At 32.6% G+C, this 16,450-nt stretch overlaps 1 protein-coding gene and 1 non-coding gene across 12 annotated transcripts in view; both read left to right on the forward strand.

Moving 5' to 3' along the window:
* Diaph2 (diaphanous related formin 2) overlaps positions 1 to 16,450 on the forward strand; it is an 867,887-nt gene that overhangs the window by 70,228 nt on the left and 781,209 nt on the right. The window lies entirely within an intron of this gene.
* LOC124081633 (U2 spliceosomal RNA) lies at positions 9,333 to 9,527 on the forward strand. Its single transcript, XR_006848093.1, has one exon. It is a non-coding gene; the product is annotated as a U2 spliceosomal RNA (small nuclear RNA).

Genomic DNA, 16,450 nt, shown 5'->3' on the forward strand with positions numbered 1-16,450 from the left:
AAAAATAAAGGCCATGGTACATACAATAGCTTATAAAGCACTATATGATCTTGTCCCACCTTTTACCTCTTTGATATCTTCTTCTACTCTCCTCCCTTGCTCACTATGATTCAGTTCCACTTATGGCTTTGATGTGATTGTAACCCTAAGCAACAGTGAATCCTGGTCATTTTCAATTTGTGTGCAGTATTGTGTTTTAAATGTTCATTCTAATGTTTCTTCAGAAAATTACCATTTTCCTCTATAAATGTGGGATATTTTCAAAAAGATTTGCTTGTTGGGTTTATAAATGTGATGTAAAGAAGTGTACAACTTGGTGCCACATTTTCCCTAATGGGAATTTTTCTTTTCATGGAAATTTGGGAATAAGATATCAAGAAAAGATATCTTTCAGGTACTATCATATTGTGTTATACTTTAATTTGTTGGATCTCATTAATGTTATTATCAACCATATACTCACATATTATAAACTTGTATATTGGCTAAAAACTTATTTATATTCAGTAGTGGGATTGCTGGATCATGTGGTAGTTTTATTTTAAAAATTTTAGGACTCTCCATACTATTTTCTATAATAGCTGTACTAATTAACATTTTCATTAACAGTGTGTAGGGGGTTCCCTTTTTCCCACATTCTTGCCAACACTTTTTATCTTTTGTCTTTTCCACATTAGCTATTCTAACATGTGTGAGATTATTATATCTATTTATAATTTTAGTTTCCATTATGTTAAATGAGGCAGGTCAAGCACAGAAAGACAAATATTAGGATTTCACTCATATATGGAGTTTAAAAATGATGATCTCATAGAAATAGAGGGTAGAATGGTGATTACCAGGGTTTGCGGTGGTTGGGGAGGGATTGGGGAGATGTTGGTAAAAGGATACAAAGTTTTAGTTAAGAAAAATAAGTTCAAGAGATCTATTGAACAATATGGTGATTATAATTGATAATATATTGTATTTGTGAAAAAAGCTAAGATTAGATGAAAAGTGTTCTCAACACAAAATTGATAGCTATATGAGGTAATCCATATGTTAATTAGCTGGATTTGGTCATTGATATACATCATGACATACAGTTTTGTCAATTAAGCCTTATTTATACATAAATGAATAAAGATAAAATCAAATACATAGTTTTTGAATATATATATTATTTTTATAATAAATAAATATTATAAAGGTCTGTAACAAACATTCCCTCCCATTCTCAAATAAGTTTCATTATTTCTTCAATTGCCAATATTTTCTGATCACCTAGATTCCCTCAGTTTATCACTGTTGTTCTATTTTAATTACCAAAACAGTGATGATAATAACAGCAAAACCAGAAACATTCATTATTTATTAATGAATATATTATTTTAAATAATAGGATAACAGGAGTTGGATATCAAGAAATATGCTGTGATTTAAAGTTAACAACCAAAATATTAAAGGAAAGATTTTAAGGATTATATCTCTTATTTGAGAAAAGTCTACTTGAACATTATGTATATGAGGTATTATTTTTAGTTTGAAAATCATTGATGTACAGTGAAAAAGTTATTTTATGAATAAGCATAGTTTATGTTTACTTATGACCCAGGCACGTAACTAAACAGTTTGCATGTATTATTTCAGTTGATCCTTATGACAGTGCCACAAAGTAGGTAACATTGTTATCCCCCCTTTTCAGATAAGGGAATTGAGGCTTAGAGAGAGGCTTAGAAAACTGGTTCTGTAAATTGCCTAATAGCTGAGCTGGAACTCAAATCTAAACCATTGGCATTTTTATAACATCTACATTTAATAGTGTTTTATTTAAGCTACATATAAAATTGATATGTTTTTCTTGCATACATACTGTGTGGAAATAAAAAGCAACTCACAGGTACATTGAGTGGTAGGTAAAGCCAGCCTGGGGTAGATTATTTCCTACTGATGACAGAAAGTTATCTGTAATCACTTTTTACAGAGCATCAATTGAAAAGAAAGAGGCCAACAATCTAGTAATGGAAAACTGATAAAATGTCATTATCACAGTTGATTGGTAGAAGGCACTTAAGTCATTTTGTTTCTAAAACACAGTAGTAGATTTTTAGATACAAAATTTCCCCTTTTGATTTCATTCCTGTAGGTGTCCTTCTTTCTGCAAACAATGTAAAAGATGTTCTTGTCCTATTTGATGGCAACCTTGCTTCTCTTGAGTCTCTTGATGTTACCCTTTATTGTGCTGTTCCTGGTGATTGGCTTTTTTAGACTTTAGAGAACCATCATACAATGTTTAGACCATTTGGCCTAAATGCTATATCCATGTTTTAGCCTAACATGCTCTGAGATGTAAAACATTTTAAATAATTGGATCAAATAGCAGGACATTATACACAATAACAATGTATGAGATGCTTGACAAGAAATAAATTACCTTAAAATTACTGATACAGTTTATTACTTGGGATTTCTGGGTAATGATATGTTTTCATGAAAGTTTTACTTGCTGAAAAAAATTAATGAAAAACAATATTCAAATATAACTACCTTACTCTGATCATTGAATCTCTTGTTGAATGAAGAGTATAACTACCAACAATAGTTCTTATACATGGCTGTGTCTGAAATTAACTGCAGGATGGAAGTTTTAAAGAACATTAACTATTTTATTTAATTAGTAATACCTCATTTTAAAAATCACTTGATTCTTTATACTTAAGGAAAATTCTGAAATGAATCCAGTTAAGTAAAAGATCTAAGTGGCTCAGTTTCACTTTACTGATGTTTTAGTACATTACTAATGTTCCATTGACTCTGACATCTGTTCCATGCATTGATAAATCACTTCATATTGTAGATACTCAATGAAGCAATTATAGACAGACTTTCTGAGTAATGGTACCAATGGTCATTGCTGACAGATTTAAAGCCCAAAATCTGAGATTTTTTAGGTGATTATTTATTTTACAGAACACTGGCTTCTTAGTAAACAATGTGCCACCTTTAGTTTGTAAACTGAATTTTGTGCTTAGAGTATGGTCACCAACAATTGTTTGAAAATTGAGAAATGGTTCTTATATTAAAACTTTCAGCAGCGCATGGTGACACATGCCAGTAATCCCCGCAACTGAGACTGGAGGATTGCAAGTTCAAAGCAGCCTCAGCAATTTAGTGAGGCCCTAAGCAACTTAGTGAGACTCAAAAATAATAAAAATGGTCTGTGGATGTAGCTCACTGGGAAAATGCCCCTGGGTTAAATCCCTGGTATCAAAACAAAAACAAAAAATAAGACAAAACAAAACAAAAAATAAGACAAAACAAAACAAAAAACAAAAAAACAACTTTCAAGAATTCAAATATATCATTGTTTTTATATGGTTGATATAATTACCTGCATGGAGTAAATGATACTTTTATAGGGTCCTACTCCCTTCTTCCCAGAGTCATGTTTTTCAAATCTTCACCAGTGGGTAAAGTTATCAGGAAGAAAACAATACTGCTTCAACATTATTGATTTAGTAACTTTCAAAGGTGACTGAACTATAGTGGTATTACACATAATTTGTAACCCCAAACTTAAATTAAATGAAGTTCATATTTTTAACCTTTCTCATGTTAACCAGAAATATTCTGTATTGCCCTTAATTAAGATTGAAAGAAATCTCTCCACTGTTCACTTTAAATCTAAGAAAATTAATAAAATGCTGCATTTTATAGTGATTCAGCATTTAAAGTTTTCATAGCTTTGAGCTTCCCAAGAATAACTGAACTTTGTTTGTATACTGAATATACTGCTTGGGAATTTTTAAACATTTAATAGTATAACTTATTTTTATACAAACAGAATCAAGGCAGAGTCCTTTGTTTTTTGGGAGGGAGTATGGAGGAGTTGAGAGATTTCCATTTAAACATTAAAAATATAAACACACAAAAACTTCTTGGGAGTTCAAGTTGGAATTTGATTTCTATTAGCTATCACAAGGGTCTGGTCTATCAGTGGAGGTACCTAGGTTTCGTTGGCAACATTGGATTCATATAGAAATGTCAGTAAGGACTGTGTTCTAATACAGGTAATTAAATAGTTTTTTCTTATGCAAGTGGATAAGGCTAGAAATGATTTGTGATTTCTAGGCAATTTCATTTAATATATACGTAGTAAAGATAATGTTTCATAGGTGAATACACATGAAATTTTATGTTTTAAACTTTTTTTTGTGTGGCAGTGCTGGGGATGGAAAGTAGGGTCTCATGCATGCTAGGTAAGTGCTTTACCACTGAGTTATATTCCTGTTCTTACATGTTTTTCTATTCAGTGATTTATATTAATGCAGTGTGCATTTTTCAACAATTTTAGTATAATTATATGCACTAAATGCTAAATTATCCGCTATTCCATCTGTTAGAACTCTCATAAATAATCTCAAGGTTTTTAACTTTTGTTCTCTCAATTTTCCCTTTTCTTTGGATAGCAGGTGTTGTACTTTAACCCAAGTATACTTGTTTTCTCTTGACTGTTATTACAGGTTTCTTTTTAATCCAACACCAGTCTTGTAGAAGTTGGTTAGCTTGGATGAGAACCTTTTAGTGCTTTGAGCATAAGTACTTTTAATTAACTGTTAAACTACCATAAACTAAATTATAGTAAACTAGGTCTTAGAGTCTATAATCAGCCATAGAAAAAGCTGTCAAAAATGGTCAGATTCTCAGAAATTGTCTAGATGGCATAATTTCCACTGGTTACATTTACATTCCTAGTATCCTTACTTCATATTATTAGACTATTGTAATGCCAGCATTATTCTGGACAATGTGTTTTATTTTCTCATACAGACTTTTAAGAAAAAATAAGAAGGAGCAAAACTTATCCAGAAAACAGATTTAAAAGGTAACTAAATATGACTCAATTTTAAATTTCCTTACCAAGTATGTTCCTCATCAAAGGTCTACAGCTGAGGGGATAGTAGAATAGGAGTTCTAGGAAGAGGAATTCAAAGAAGCATGTTTGAAAATTTACTGTCACTGGTAAACTTCACAAATTCACTGCCTGTGTTCTATGTTTATATATAGAAATATTTTTTTAAATACTTCTGTTTAAAAAGTTCCTGCCAATATTTATTGCTATAAATGCATTTCAGCAACCATTTATTGATATGTGTAGTGTGCTAGGTAGTGCTGGAGTTATAAAGATGAATACAATATCTCCCTTTCCCTTAGAGAGTTTGGAGTTTAGTCAGGGAGACAAGTAAAGAAATGATTTCTGTAATACTAGAATAGCTATGAATAGGCTACTTTGGTGGGTACGTAATACTGTGCAGGGGCTCAGGAAGGAAGCAGAGAAAATCTAAACAAACTGAAACTGAGTGTCACTTTTGAATTATCAATCTTAATTGGGGCATAAAAATGTCCTTATAGTGTGAACAATTTAGTTTGTCAAAGTCCAAGGCCTTCTATAAGCAACTTGTTTTTAATTTTTTTTTTGTGGTGTTGCAGATTGAATCTAGACCCTGTGTGTGCATGCTACGCAAGAGCTCTACCACTGAGCTCCATCCCCAGCTCTAGGTACTGTTTCAAGTTCTGAAGAGTTCAAAGAAAATCCCTACTTTAAAGTAGCTCTTGTTATGATGATAGGGGTGACATATAGAAGCATAGGTGGGTGGAATTATAACGAAGAAAAAGCAAAGGCAAGTTTCCATGTCATGGTAAAGTTTCTTTGATGGCTTTCTGCCAAATGCCAGACACTTTGCTAGTCATAGAGGATGTAAAGATGTCAAAGATATTATTGCTGCCACAAGGGTTTTATTTTGTTTGGCCTGCAAGCTAAGAATGGTTTTTATATTTTTAAGTGATTAGCAAAAAAGAAAACTGTTTATGAGCCCATGAAAATTATGTGAATTTCAGTTGTCCACAAAAAGGTTTTGTTGAATGCAACCACATCCATTTGTTTATGCGTTTTCTAGGGTTCCTTTGTGCTACTGTAGAATTGAGTTCAAAGACAAAGATTGTATAACCTGTAAATCCTAAAACATTTACTATCTGGAGATTTACCCCAAAACTGTCCTAGTCTCTGGACTAGTGCATTAGTCTCTAAACATTTTGATTTCTTACCCCATGGTGGGGGATTTGTTTTCGTGTGTGTGTGTGTATACTTTAAAAATATAGATATATTGGGCTGGGGATGTGGTTCAAGTGGTAGCATGCTCGCCTGGCATGCGCGGGGCACTAGGTTCGATCCTCAGTACCACATAAAAATAAAAAAAAATAAAGATGTTGTGTCCACCGAAAACTAAAAAAGAAATATTAAAAAATTCTCTCTCTAAAAAATATAGATATATATACACACATACATATATATAAAATTCATATATATTATGTGTGTATATTCATACACATTTGAGCAAGTAACCCCAGTATTTTAAATTATATACATATTGCATATACTAATATCATTTACATTATAAAATGTAGACATAATAAAGTGTGAGAAACATGAAATGAACAAGATTTTAAAAAATGATTGAAAATGAGTTTGTTTTTTAATCATACAAAAGCCTTTGCTGTCATGGTTAATAATGTTTTAGTGAGAGTAGTGTCAATGTGTCATTATTTTTTATGTCTTGCTTAAAAACAGGCAGCAATTAGAAGGTTTAGTTCCAAGATCATTTTATTTTGATATTTGGCTTAATGTCTTTCATAGTTGAACATAAATCTGACAAAGATACGTAGATCCGAATAGTTGCAAGTACATAGTTAGCAACACTTATTAAATCATAGTATTAACTTTCATCAGTCCAATTCATGAATCAAGTAAATGTTTCCTGCTGAACAGTGACTAGTAAATTTCCTTCTTTGTTGATGATAGTCAGTTTCTCTTACAATGAATCCGGAGTGTTGCATTTTTATGGTTTTAAATAAATGGGTTCAAAATGGGTTTTAGTGAACAAACGTGTCTTCAACAAATGTCATGAGAGAAATGGGCTCTTTCCTTTTTTTTCTTCCTTGTCTTTAATCTGTAGAACCTTATCTTCATGTTTGTCTATTCGTTCCTGCTTCAGACAATATATCCAACACCAGGAAGAAAGAGGAAGTAAGGGTGGAGGTGACTGATCTGGGAAGGGGGATGGTGTCCGTTGTCAATGTGTGTCTTTTTCAGTGAAGTTTGTTGAAAGAAGTTATTTTCTTATTAATTATCTTTTTTTGTGTGAATGATAAACGCCTAAGTCATGCTAAATTTCAGTGGTTTTAAATGGCTTTGAGATAACCAGAGATATCTTTTGTAAGGTACAAAATGTTTTCATGTTCCTTTCCTGTCTCATTTCAAAATATTGTAGATGTTCTATTGTATTTGAAATACCTTGGTTTATTTTAAAAGATTTTTTTAAAGAGCTACACAAAGCGGGAGGGAGGGTACGGAGTGTGCATGGGGGCAGGAAAGATGGTGGAATGAGATGGACATCATTACCCTAGGTACATGTATGACTGCACATACGGTGTGATGCTACATCATGTACAACCATAGAAATGTAAAGTTGTGCTGCAATTGTGTACAATTAATCAGAATGCATTCTGCTATCATATGTACCTAATTAAAATAAATAAATATTTTTTTTAAAAAAAGAGCTACAATTTTGACTGTGTAGCATTCTGTATTCTTTAAAATTCTGGCTTGAATTTTACAAGTTGGGCTACCTTATTCAAGAATCCTGCCCACTTATACTTTCCATAAAATTTCTTTTGTTAAAGAATAATTAAGTTTGGAAGTATGTTTTCTCTGTTATGTTGTCCTATCAGTGACTCAAAAGTGGTTTATTTATTCCATTATTGAAACAATTTAGCAGATACTATAAGCTGTTAAAAACAACCCTGTATTTTCATCCAGCTATGTGGTAAGCCTCCCACATCGAGTAATTTTTCTAATGCTTGCTCTAGCAAATTTTCAGCAATGATTTCTATGTGTCTTCTGACAGTATTTGCTGACAAGGGATGTATTTTAGTTGACTGCTATGCTGTTTTGTATGTATTATTTCATTTGCTTTTACCAAATGTTTCCTCCATGCCATGGGACCTTTTGTCTTTTGCTATCAAAGAAAGAAAATTCTAAAGAAGCTTCTAAGCATGTGTCATTAAGTTTATATGGTATCAATAAGGTGCTTGATTATCACATGATTCTAATTATTGCTGAGAAAATTGAAGAAGTTTTATTCATGCTCTGGATGCTTGGATTTTAAATAGCCTGCTAATTTGAGGTGGCTTTATACCATCATTAGCTAACATTTTAATGTACAATAAAGTGAGGGTTATCACAGATGATTGATATGCATCCGTATTTTAAGTAGTTACCTTAATAATTTCAATCTTGTGGGTTTGCAGTTTATTAGCCTTAGATTTTTGTTATTTTTGCTGTGTGATAAAAGAATCAGAATTATGAGTAGGAGAAATAGCAGTCTAACATTTTCTTGTTCCCTTGTACTTGCATTATTGGTATTACTATCTTCAGTCTGTTGCCTTTGTAGGAATCATTTATAGCTACTTTTTCATATCTTTAGGGTCAATTGAGTTAAAACTAGATAAAATAATCAATAAATCCATTAACCAGGTACATGTCAACTGCAGTATGCTGCAGTACAGAAAATAAATATTCATTGTACATACACCACTTTTCCTGTAAGCTCATGTACCTTTTGAACCTGTAGATCCAATGAGGGATCTAGTGGTTACTCTTGTGAAATATCAGTAAGTCTTCTTTTCCTTTTTTTTTTTCTTTTTTGAATAACAGTATTTCCTAAACCCCAGTGGGTCTTTTATGTAATCTCTGTACTCTGGAAACCATTGGTTAAAGACAAGCTCAGGCTTAAGGATTACAATAGAAAATAAGTAATATTTATGTTTTCTAATATTGAATCATGTTCTGAATTTACCCTCTTGATAATAAAGGGGGTATATGTAGGTATTCAAAGTTGGATCCTTCCAACAGGGCTTTGAAAGCAGAAATAGATGAATTTTTGTGCTGTACTCAGTAATATTCACTTAATATTGTGTCCTTTTTTCCTGCTTTGGGCTGCACACTATTTTCACAAATAATGTATTTGAACAACTTTTTTCCTTTATCTTTGTTTTCTTCCTGAGCTCCCATATTTTCAATGGTTATTTAGATAAAATTAACTGGGTCTTTTGAAAACATGAGGTAGTTAATTAATATCAGGTAGAATTGGCCAGTTAGTTTATTATGTAGAAAAATACCTGATATTTTCATTGGGATTTTAAAAAGAAGTGTTTTGTTCTTTCTAGCTAGAAATAATTATGGAACCAAACTAGAATAATTATTCAACATCCCTTTACAAAAGAATTAAACAACAATCGCTTCTCGGCCTTTTGGCTAAGATCAAGTGTAGTACAAAAGAATTAAACAAATCTTATAAAAATTCATTAATTTAGAACCTTAATAAAACATAGTTGTAATCATTGTTTGTGCTAGGATGTATTTTAGGTACTGGGGTGCCTTCATTCATTCATTGTCTTTAGAGGTACAGATCTTCCCAAGCCTAGAAGTTGAAGGATACTTGAATAATTACTATTTTAAGAAACGAAAGTAAGATGGCAAGCATTTAGTGCTGAAGTTGAGTTCAGATTTAAGAAGAGCAAGTGTAAAATTCATCCTCAAGCTGAAATCAAGACATGTTGCAGGAACAGAAATATATAATTTGTAGAAAATATATATGAAATTTATAACAGATATACCAGTGTTACTTTTGTCTTACAGGGAAGGAAGAGAGAGAAAAACATAGAAGGTTGACATTTGTCTCATAAAGCAAAATAGAAAACCAGAGGGAAAGAAAGGAAAATAGACATAATGTTGGAAGGTGAAGGGAAAACTAAAAAAAAATTATATTGTCCCCTACTTAATTATGGTAGTGGAGAGAGAAGGAGAGAAAGAATGAGAATGAATTAATTAGAAAACAAATGAATGAATAGGCAGCTGGCTTAACTTTTGACTTTCTCATATGACTCATTTTATGTAGTTCATTATTAAAAATTTTAAGAAGATATTGTTTGTGGCTAGGGGTGTAACTCAGTGGTAAAGTACATGCCTGGAGTGTATGTGGCCATGGGTTCAAACCTCAGCACCAAGAAGATAAAAAAGAATACAGTGTTTGCTGAAGAAGTGAAGGAACTTGTCTATAAAGAAAAATTGTATCACAACATATGTGGACAGAGGAAAAAATACTTTCTTAGTTGCAAATGGGGCTTTGAAGTATTATAAGTGGTCAGCTATTGTGACTTCAAAGAACATGTTTTTAGTAACTACACTCCTCATATATGGTAGATACATTAAATAAATGTTAAACAAGCTAAAAGCTTGTTTTTGTGTTTTGACTACTGTAAGAACTCTGTGTTTAGAAGTAGGTTCATATTCAATTAAGTTGTTTAGTGTTAATACTGAATTATGAGTATTGCTCTATTTAGTTTTGCTATTATATTATAAAGCTAGAGTTAATGATTTGGAAGTATCAGCTGCCTAATTAGTAATATGTTTTTATTTCTAGAAGGAGAAAATAAGTATGGACTCTTCTGTTCACATGAATGATACCCATTTTCAGTCAACCTATACAATAAATTTATAAATATAAAAATGTAGATGACTCTAAAGCAATTTAAAATATTTAAAGAAAATGTCCTAAATATCGCATTGGTTCAATAAATCTTTGTTTATTTCTTAGTACATTCCCAGAACTGTTCTTTGCTGGGAGTAAAAGGATAAATAAGTTCCTGCCCTCAGCTCAGTTTTGAGGAGAGAGAGATTTATCATGTAGTTTTAATGTAAGTGGAATTAAAATGAAAGAAAAGGATGAGCCATTTCCAAATGAGGTATTTTGGGGTGAAATCTTCCTGAAAAATTAGTGAGCATAACCTTGAAGTATAATAGTTAACCAGATATGGATTTGATGGGGAGCTGTGGTTTACAAAGGGAGAGAGGTGGCAAATTGGACAGTATTTCAGGCAGAGCAAGAAGCATCATGAACAAAGAACATAGTACTTGTAAGAAAACTATGAAGAACATAGTGTTATTAACACATAAGGGTAAGATAAAGGTTCTTTTTTTTTAAATATTTTTAAAAAATTTTTTAGTTGTCAATGGACCTTTATTTCATTTATTTATATGTGGTGCTGAGATTTGAACCCAGTGCCTCACACATGCTAGTCAAGCATTTTACCATTGAACCACAACCCCATCCCTAAAGATTGGTTTTTAGGGCTCGGGTGGTGATAACATTACTAATAGCTAGCATTCTTTGAAGACTAGTTAGTACATTACTTGATATGTATGATCATACTTAATCTTGACAACATTCCTCTGGGGCATATAATCCATTACCCTTATTGTCTTGCCTACTTTCCTACAAAATAATTTTACTCTGATGGCATGATCTCAGCATTGTGCATCATTAAAAATTGAATGGAAGTACATAGTGATGTAGAAATGACACTGGAAGGAGAGGAGACTGCTTACTTAGAGACTGCCAAAAGCAGCACACCACCCTCTTTGGCCTGAGAAGTATACAAATACACAACTTAATCTTGTCAGTATTCCAGAGTTGATTCTACTGGGAGGGTATAGATTCATGATAACCACATTTATTGGAGACTGCAATTTTACCAGAAAATTTGGAGACTGAAGAGACCTAGTCCAGCATATGTGAGCAGAAAGAATTTAGGGATTTTGATGAAAATGAGCACACTATAAATGAGCAAAATGATATGCTTAGCCAATAAGATTGTTAAATCAGAGGCCGAATTAAAGAGGTATACTACAACAAGATGAAAGAGATGGAAGTCTTTTCTTTCCTTGTGTTTATCAAACCACAGAATATTTGAGAGATAGTCATGGATGCTAATCGATGTCACATGAAAATAAATTGAATTTAGTAGCTTGAAGGAGAAAATGTCACCTTCAAAAAACATGTATATGGTTCTTGAGTTAATTTCCTTTTGTTTTATCTATTGTCCTTATCACTAGTCACTTGAAACACTTTACTAGCCCAAATATGGAACGTAAGAAAATCCATTCTGGCTACATTAAGTAGAAGATATTATTAAGGGATATTAAACAGGAGGGTTACACAAACAGGCTCTAGATACCATCATAGGAATAACTTCCAAAACTACACAACTGAAACACAGTCCAATTAAGGAGCTGTTGCCACCCTGGAACCACTTGGTCAAACTGTCTTAATAAAAAATCTGCCATCGATTCTGTAATTTCATGATTTCTGTTGCTACCAAACCCCCCCAAATGGATGACCTATTCATGGCCCATTTCCTCTAATATACTTCACTTCTGGATTTGCATCTCTTATAAATGCATTTTGTTGGTGGAGACTAAACCACATACCTGTCATCTAATTTTTAAGAGAGACTGGCAATTGTAACTTTTTAAAATTCTACTTTTGTTAGGTGGGACTGATAATGTGAGGATATATTAAAATATAGAGGCCAGGTTCAAATGATGTTGGGTAGCCAAAAAATAAAAGATGACCACTAGAATCTCCTAGCTAGTCTCATAGCCTTTAGTCAGATTTTCCTTATCCTTCATGACCCAAATCCTAGTGAGGACTTCTCTGACTTTTCCACCTGTCCTATGTGTTTCCAAAGAGTCCATCTATTATGTTTGTTTCCACTAGACCATGACTTATATATGTGTAGCTTTCCCTAAGTGTCAGGCATTGCTTTATAAATAATAACCTTTAATTTGAATATAAAAGCAGTCTCTCAAATTTATACTCTCTTAACCAGCCTCACATAGTCCCTTGTGCATAGTATACATCTGGTAAATAAGTGATTATAAAATTTAAAAGTAGAGAAGGAAAGAAAAGGTACAATCTTGCCACCTTAACACATTAATATTCTGTTACACATATTTCAAGTCTAGTCTTCCAAGGAAAAAAGCTAGCAAAAATTTAACTGTCCTAAGATGAGCTGAGCTGCTGGAGGAGGTAGTGAGTTCCCCGCCAGTTGATATAGTTTTAGAACATAGATGAGCATCTGTGGAGTTATAAAAGTGCTGTCCAGACTAGTTACTCTGATTCTGTTTGGATTCAACAATGCTAGAAACTAAGAGAGGGAGAGGCAGAGTGTATTTTCTGCTTTCTAGTAAGTTTTTAATAAGCTATACAAATGAAAAAAATATGGGTATAAGATAGAAAAGGTGAGAGTAGAGACAGTGATCCAGATGAGTATGGAAAAGAACTTGTATATATAACATGAAATTTATAGATATTGACTGTGTATAGTCATAAGAATCACTGCAGTGGGTACAAATATAGGTCAGGTGATGTTTGCTGTCACTAAAGTTAACCACGGTATACCTTATCCAAAGTGTGTGGGACCAGAAGTATTTTAGACTTTCACATTTTGTAGTATATGCATAGGCTTTACTGGTTGAGCATTCCTAATTAGAAAAATGAAAGGCTCTAAAATCTGAAATGTTTTCAATGTCATATTAACATTCAAAAGGTTTCAGAATGATATCCTAAAAGTTTTGGATTTCAGAACATTTTGGGTTTTGTATATTAGGGGGATCTGTATCCAATAGATAAATGACACTTTGTTACTTTTCATAGATTCTTTGGTTTTTCCACCACATTATCACATAGGAGTCTCTAAAATAGCTTTAGTATTATTCTTTGTCAATAAATTTACTTTATTGAAAATAGAATTGTCAGAATTACCGAAAGAATAAAGAAATAAAATATTGATTTTTTTAAAATTAAGATAAAATTTTTTAGACTCCATATATGACAAAGAACGTGAGGTATTTCTTGATCTTTCTGTGCCTAAACTTATTTAACTTAATGTCATGATCTCCAGTTTTATCCATTTTGTCACAAATGACAGGATTTCATTCTTTTTTTTTAACCGAATAGTGTTCACTTTTTATATGCACCACATTTTCTTTTTGTATTCATCAGTTGATGGACACTTAAGTTGTTTCTGTTTCTTGCTTGTTGTAAAGAGTGCTGCATTGAACTTGGGAGTGCAGATGTCTCTTTGACCACTGATTCCATTTCCTTTGCATATATACCCAGTAGTGGGATTGCTGGATCATACGACTGTTTTAATTTCTTTTCTTTGTTGTTGTTGTGGTACTGGGGATTGAACCCAGGGCCTTGTGCATGTGAGGCAAGTACTCTATCAGCCGAGCTATATCCTCAGCCCCATGATTGTTTTAATTTCTGAAGGAAATTAACTTTCCACAGTGGCTATACTAATTTACATTCCCATTAATTTATTTTCTCATAGAATTTGAGAATAGAATAGTAGTTAACAGAGGCTAAGAGGCAGTAAGGGGGAGATAGGATAGGGAAAGGTTGGTCAGTTAAGTCCTGGTGTTCTATTATACAGTAATGTGTCTATAGTTTAAAAATAATGTTTTCTATATTTCAAAAGAGCTAGAAGATTCGAGATCATTTTGGATATTCCAATACCATAAAGAAATGACAAACGTTTAAGATCATAGATATGCAAACTACCCTGATTCAATCATTACATGTATCCAAAGATGATATTGTACTCCAAGGATATGTGCAATTATATATCAATCAAAATTAAAACTTAGGAATGTAAAATAAATTAAGATATAATTCACATAACATAAAACTCATCCTTTTAAAGTGTACACTTTGGTGTTTCTTGGTATATTTCAAAGATCACCATAACAATCAAACTGTTTTAGAACAGTTGCATCCCCCCAGAAAGAAACACCATACCCATAAACAGTCATAATTTAATCTTCTTTTCCTCTTTTCTGGGCCTTGGCAACCAATAATCTATTTTCTAATTCTGTAGATTTGATTTTTTTATTGATGGAATCATACAATATGTGGTTTTTGTGACTGGTTTCTTTTACTTGCATAGTATAATTTTAAGGCTCATCCATTTTATAACAATACTTTATTCCTTTTTATGGCTGAATACTATTGTATATGACAAATTTATATGGATATACCACATTTTGTTAATTTAGTCAGTACTTGATGGACACTTGAATTGTTTCTACTCTTTGACTATTAGTAATAATGCTGCTATAAACATTCATGTGCAAGTTTTGGTGTACAGATATTTTCATCTTTCTTGGGTATATGATCTGAATCGTATGTGTGACCTCTCAAGAAATTGCCACATTGTTTTATCAAAATGGCTGGCTGCATTGTTTTACATTCCCACCAGCAATAGGTTAGTGTTTCCTCGACAACCCTTCTCTAACATTTGTTGGGGAGTGAACCCAGGACCTTGAACATGCTAGGAAGCTCTGTATCCTCCCCATCCCTTCCTTCCAACATTTATTATTTTAATCTATTTTATTCAAGCTGTTTTAGAGAGAAGGGGGATCACATTGTGGTTTTCCTTTGCATTTCCCTAATAAATAATGATGTTGAACATCTTTTCATATGCTTATTGGCCATTTTCATATCTTAAGAAAAATGTATGCTCAAATACTTTGCCCATTTGTAATTAAGATATTTGTCTTTTCATTGAGTTGTAAAAGTTTCCTTCTATGTGAGTATCCATCCCTTGGCAGACACAATTTCTAAACACTTTGGCCCATTCTCTGTGTTTTCTTTTCACTTTTCCATTTTGAAGCATAATCATTTCCATCTTGGTTTTGCAATCCCATCCAGGGTGTCTTTTTCTGTTGTGGGTGTTAACATAAGTGTCAAAATGAAGAAAAATAATTTGTGTAATGAAAGTGTTATATGTGTGCATATTCACAAAATAAAGGTGTATTCCCAATCTCATAAAGTTTACTGAACCTCAGTGTGTTCTTATAAGTGAATATTTTTCTGTCCAATGAGTCATTTTAAAAATTTTATAAAAAAATATTTATTTTAATTAGTTATATATGACAGAATGCATTTTGATTCATTGTACACAGTTGCAGCACAACTTTTTATTTCTCTGGTTGTATACAACACAGTATTGTATCATATGTGCAGTCATACATGTACCTAGGTAGGGTAATGTTGTTCATCTCATTCCACCATCTTTTCTGCTCACATACCCCCTCCCTGCCTCTCCCCACCTTTGCCCATCAAAGTTCCTCCCTTTTTTCCCATGCCCTCCCTGCTTTATGGATCAGCATCCACTTATCAGAGAGAACATTCAGGCTTTGTTTTTTTGGGATTGGCTTACTTCGCTTAGCAAGATATTCTCCAACGCCATCCATTTATCTACAGATGCCATAATTTTATTCTCTTTTAATGCTAATACGCCATTATGTATATATACCACAGTTTCTTTATCCATTTATCTATTGAAGGGCATCTAGGTTTCTTCCACAGTTTAACTATTGTGAATTGAGCTGCTATAAACACTGATGTTGCTGCGTTACTATAGTATGCTGATTTTAAGTCTTTTGATCGAGGAGTGGGATAGCTGGGTCAAATGGTGATTCCACTCTAAATTTTCCAAGAAATCT

The sequence above is a fragment of the Marmota monax genome, unplaced genomic scaffold, assembly GCF_021218885.2.
Source record: "Marmota monax isolate L192 unplaced genomic scaffold, Marmota_monax_Labrador192_F-V1.1 WCK01_AAM20220418_F8-fsc00067, whole genome shotgun sequence".
Lineage (NCBI taxonomy): Eukaryota > Metazoa > Chordata > Mammalia > Rodentia > Sciuridae > Marmota > Marmota monax.